Source organism: Eleutherodactylus coqui, chromosome 5 (genome assembly GCF_035609145.1).
Source record: "Eleutherodactylus coqui strain aEleCoq1 chromosome 5, aEleCoq1.hap1, whole genome shotgun sequence".
Taxonomy (NCBI): domain Eukaryota; kingdom Metazoa; phylum Chordata; class Amphibia; order Anura; family Eleutherodactylidae; genus Eleutherodactylus; species Eleutherodactylus coqui.
In genome coordinates this window covers 212,959,189-212,965,533 of record NC_089841.1, presented here as the reverse complement: position 1 = coordinate 212,965,533, position 6,345 = coordinate 212,959,189, and positions in this window count along the sequence as shown.

Genomic DNA, 6,345 nt, shown 5'->3' with positions numbered 1-6,345 from the left:
ACATATGCAACTGACAGTTCCTATGTTAAAAACGCAAACGCAATGCAAAAAAAACGCCAGTGGACAGGAACACATGTTATCTCTATGCCTGTGCAGGAAAAACGCAAAACGCAAAACGCAAAACGCAGGTAAAAAAACGCCAGTGGGTGCTCGCCCTAATACAGGATATTTTAGATCCATATTTAAAGATTCCACTTATACTTAAAGGGGTTTTCCGGGACTTAAACAAAAAAAAGATTAAAAAGCTTTAAAATACAGAAAACTTGAATAATCACCTGTTGCTGCCACTCCCCATCTAGCGTTGCAGTTCGAGTTGTTATGGGAAAAAATAATATTCCAGAAGATTTCACTCGTTTGCTCCAGATTGGTTATAATGAGAAGCTTCATGCATGAAAATATGTATTGGAAATCACGGATGCTCTCTGTCAGCCCCCATACCCTTCTGGTTTATTGAGAAGGAAGTACAATACAAGTATACTGAATATGACGCACCAATTATATGCATGCCCCTCCCAACATCATAACAACTCACGATTGGCCTTGTATGTGATGACGCTAATGATTAACCTATATTTACGCCCCAGGTGTATGCCGCTATGTGAACATGTAATTCCTATAAACCCAAGTAGCATAGACTTTATTCATATTCCAATCTGGACCAAGAAATCCAAGGGAGGAGATAAGGAGCACCCCCCCCCCCCTATCTGTAGATAGTGTTAAGTCCTGAGAACTGTGTGTAGGAGTGTTTTGCAGATACCAGCACAAAAATGCAACACACACAGTGTACAGTGTTGAACCAGTTAACCATTCCACTGTTAGCTATTTTCTATGAAGGTGGATATATATATATATATATATATATATATATATATATAAGTATATGTGTGTGTGTGTGTGCCTAGGCTGATATAAGAAACACGTTTATATTATTATTACTACAACAGAGTTCTCTCTGCATTGAACTCGGAAAGTGGTCACATGCTGTTTATTGTGCACGTAACCACTCAGTGACTCACAGGTTTCAGTGGCTGTAGAAGAATCATAGTGGATTTTAATTTCTACTTCACTCCGTATGCTTGTATATTTAAAGAAGCCATGTGGGACTTTTACTATTGATAACCTGTCCTCAGGACTAGTCATCAATAGTTGATTGGCAGGGTTCTGCTGGTCAGGATCCTCACCAATCAGTTGCTGCAATATGGACAGAGCTATCTGTATAGACAGCGGGCCCAGGAAGCAGCTGATAGGTCATCAATAGTAAAAGTTTTGGGCAAGTCCTCTAAATCAGCAGCAACCTAAAAACATCCCACAAATGTGCTGTTTCTTCACTTTAACTGTTGCGCTGCTTTTTTCATTTTGAATGAATTCAATTAATTAAAATTTTTTTTTGATTACTGCAATTTATTACAATTTAGCTTTCCCCTTGCCAAACTCTCGGTTCTCCAATGTAAAGTATCCTGCATGTAGAAGCCAGACTGATCTTTCTGGCTGGAGTTTCAAAGACATACTGGTGATCAACAAGCCTTAAAGGGGTTTTCCGAGGAAATACTATTGGTGACCCATCCTCAGGATAGAACAGATACTTGGCAGCATAAAGTGGTGCAAAGCAATGGATCAGTCTTTATTCTCCTATACCGAAAAGCTTGAAAAAGACCGTGGAGGTCGAAACGTAGCTGCTTGTCTTTTCGTTATGGGAGAATAAAGCCTGATCCATTGCTTAGAATAGAATCGAAGAAGTGGGGGGTAACCAACTGAGTGCCCGAATACATTAATATAAGAAAAAATGAAGAATATTTTCCCAAACCATTGTTGTTTGGAGATAAGGAAATGTGAAACTCTAACCCAATCTATAGTGGGATCAACTAACATGAAAGCAGCTGTAATCTAATATAGGTCCATTGGTAAACAAACAACCTAAAATAGTTACCATACTTTGCCAAGTTTGCCAGCCACCTCAGGCTTAGAACTGAACTGTGACCCAATCTTACTTCCACGACCACTGCTACGTCCCAAACCACCTTTACTACCTCTATTCTTTGCATGACTATCTACACATCCACATATACCATAGTGGTATATTGCCACAATTACCATCACTACTTCCAGCACTACCTCAACTATAGGCTGTGTTTTTAGAGTAGTAACATTATCGAATAATAGATGAGAGCTTTATTGCCCAGCCTGCTATCAAAATCATATTCATAAAACAAATATATAAAACGAATGTATTTAATTAGATCACCCATTTCATTTTAAACACACTTTTATCATATATAATTACTCAAAAATAAAATATAATGTTCTAGAATGAAGGTGAACTGAAGAAACAATATAGAAAATATCCTTTTGATTGCCATAATAAAAATTGAAAGCAAAAATACATTCAATAATTTTGCCTCCGGTCAAAGTTTATCATGCTGAGACCAAGTCCCAACCCATGTTTCCTAAGTATCTGTATATAGATTTTCATACCTTTGCAGTGACAAGCGTAGTTTTATTCAATTTGTCTACCGTAAAAACGACACTCATGACAAGTCCCTCGAGTTATTTAGTCAGCTATTACATTCCCATTTGAAATACTATCGCTGCATATGAAGTACATTGTTCCTGTTGTACAAATAGCCTAATAATAGGAATACTGTTAACAATCCTTTGCCATAACTGAGCCACATTCCTTTTTTATGACATGGCAAGTGATACCAGCATCTCATCTTCACACTTTCCCTCTAATAGCACAGCGCTGTAACTAAAGCCTTGTAATATAAAACCATACTGTGCTTTTTCCTTGTCGTGTTTGTTAATTATTGACTCTAACAATTAAGGTGGACGTTCCCTCACATTTGGCCATACCTACCCGGTAGTGAGGAAATGTTGGATTGTTCTAAAGCACTTTCTTTGCTGGCTTATAATCTAAGTGGGATATTAAACTTTTGTGTTTCAAACCTACATGTGAAGCCTGAGATTAAGCAATACATCTTGGTTTGCTGAAAACAATATGTTGCTTAGTGAAAGCAGTGAATCTTAAAACCTGGGCAGAAACAGAAAGTCCTCCATTCTAAAGACACATTCTCTGCACAGTCTCTTGATCAATTACCCCCTGATGGCTCTGTGTCTGACTCTTTAGATAAGTGGAAACTCCCAAAATCCTTTTCAGGGTCTCTCCATAAAATCATTGAATTGCAGCTGGTCTGCCTTTCATAGCCTCAGTGGAGACATCCTGCTGCAGCTCCACCAGTGCAGGTAAGTGATTATCACACAACACATTTTCTTTAAAGCATTTTCCTCAGTTGTAATACATAGTTCCCAGGTCGCAAAACCAAAAAGAAAGGAATAGATAGAGCATTAGGCGGCCAGCCTACTGATAAAGGCAAAGAAAAAGAAGCATTCACACCCATTCACACAGATATTTTGTCTAAACAGGAGAACTCATACATCACAATGGTACAAACATAACACCATATTAAAAAAGAAAAAAAAATGTAATTAATCACAATCCTTCCTCCTTTACCCCTTATTGACCGTCGATGCGCCTCTTGACGGTCTGTATTGGCAGTCTATGTATGAAGAGAAATTGCACTGCGATCTCCCTCCATACAATGCAGGTGCCGGCTGTTTCTTACAGCCGACAGCTGGCGGTAACAGCTCTGATCAGCCCCTGGCTGCCATAACACCTGCACATCTGTCTGCGATCTCTTTAAATGCCACTGTCAGAATTGATGGTGTCATTTAAAGGGTTAACATTTCCGATCAGCCGCGTTCATTAAGAAATTTTGTCAATCCTTGTAGCATTTCCTCCACCGAGTGACCTTGATTCGGCAGAAATTGTACAGAGAGTTTTTACGGGCGTCCTGTTCTCCATGTATTGAAATATCAATGATAGCTGGTCGATATACCTTTCATCGGATGATAATTCAAGCAATATGGAGTTATACTTTGAATGTTTGATGCGCAAAACTTTTCCTGCAATATCCTTTTTACCATAATTTCAATGAGTTTGTCATGAATAGTTGATGATAAATAGTTGATATAGCCGGATCCTCTATTCGCGTACTTCTGGACATGTAAACATAAATTTCATCATATTCTGTAAGGAGCTCTAACACTCCAAGATAGTTTTCATTTGAAGGGGATCCGACTTTTTCCTCTCTGCCCCGGAGTATGAAACCACATTTGCATTGAAATGTAATGACAGAGACTGAGTATTTTAGAATTTCTTTCCAATAGCTAGCCATTTCTCTAACTTTCTTGGCATGTCCTATGTCAACATGCTCTTCCTCCGCTGACCTTCGTAAGAATTCCACGATAGATTCCATGCGTTCCTTCGACTGTTCATGTTCATGCAAACGGCTTGCTGCATGCTTCCAATCACAGAATCCATCACCAATAAACTGGGTTATATTTTGATTCACCAGTTTGCACACATAGCAGTACACATGACCAGTTGTCGATGAAAAACATAACCATTCCCATCTTACAACATCTCTGTTTTGGTTTTCTTTGTTAAACATGTTCATTGTGCATCTTCTGATTGCACTATTGTCTATTTCCAGAGCCCAAAAATCCATAAAGTTTTCTGAAGGCTGCTTAGGTCATAAACCAACATTGTATTGGACCAATGGAGGAGCTGATACATTTGTTTCAGTTTCAGTCAGATCGGAGTTTTTGGTCTTGACCTGGTCATCAATCTCCTCGTCATCCACTTTATTCTGCTGTTTACCAGTTTCATCTTCCAGGCTCACTTCATTTTCATTCTCCGTGTTGCCTGAGAACTCTGGATCCTTTTCTGTTTTTCCAGGACTCAAGTCAGTTGACTGTGGACTGTCCTGAGATATTTCTTGGTTAACTGAGCTTCCTTTACTAAAAAAGTCACTAATTTGTCGAGCTTTACGTAAAAGTTGTTTCTGTTTCTTGGTAAGTTCTTTGTTTCTTTTTCGTTTCGCAGCACCACTTTTGTATACCCGAGGAACTTTGTGGCAATCCTCAGATCTGTTTGGATTGTTCTTGCCACCCATGATACATGAATCACAATACTAACTCGAGCTATGTACTGCTAGTAAACTTTACATGACTTACTTCTTTTAAGAATATCAGCATTAAGCCTGATCTTTTACCAAATAAAAAATAATAATATTCAAATTAATTAAGTTAATACTTGCAGGATTAATAGACTCTATCTTTTAAAATCAACCATTACAGCTCTTTGAGATTTAAACGCGTGCGCCGTCATGGCTCACGCTGCCGCAGCTGATGAGGTATTTTAGGTCTGTGCACTGCCGACTTCTGAAATAAGGCATACGCCATCATGTTGTAACTAACTATGCAACTTTACTGTGTGGGAGGTAAAAACTAAAAAAATATGTAGAATTATTATTTTCTTCACAAATAACTTAAGTATTTGGAATCAGACATTTCAAAGGGAATCTTTCTATTTTTAAATTTCACTTGGTGTTGGTCCCTATTTGGTGGGGGCACCTGGGCAGCCGCCCATGTTGTCCTTGCCTAAATCTTGGCCTGATCAGGACCGTGAACCTAATACTGGCATAATATGGTTCTCTCTTTGCGGAGAGATGAAATTCATTCCAACCTTTCACGTATGCAATTCATCTGTGGCTGCATTATTTACCGTATATACTGGCGTATAAGACGACTTTTGAACCCCGAAAAATCTGCTCTGAAGTCGGGGGTCGTCTTATACGCCGGTAATACAAAAAAAAGAAAGTGTCAAAAAAAAAAAAAATCATTACTCACCTCCCCCGGCGTTCTGCGGCGCTGCTGCAGGCTGTCGCTCCCTCCTGGTCCCCAGCAGAGCATTGCTTTCTGGACGCAGGGCTTGAAATCCCCGCCTCCAGAAAGCTAATACTGTAATTGGCTAACACACGCTGTCAGCCAATCACAGCCATTCAATGACATCATTGAATGACTGTGATTGGCTGAAGGCGCACGTGTGTTATCCAATCACAGCCATTCAATGATGTCATTGAATGGCTGTGATTGGCTGAAGGCACGTGTGTTTTAGCCAATCACAGCCATTTAATGATGTCATTGAATGGCTGTGATTGGCTGACGGCCCTGCGTCCAGAAAGGGACCAGGAGGGAGCAACAGCCTGCAGCAGCGCTGCAGAACGCCGGGGAAGGTGAGTAATGATTTTTCTTTTTGCTCCACTGTATTCCTGGCGTATAAGGTGACAGTTGGGGGGTCGTCTTATACGCCCCGTCGCCTTATACGCCGGAATATAAGGTAGCATGGGGCACAAACCTGTGCACTGAGTTTCTGGACAGGGGAATTCACAAGAAGAAGTTTGTTTTGGCTCTGACTCTTATAGCATGCATTATCACTAGACTAAC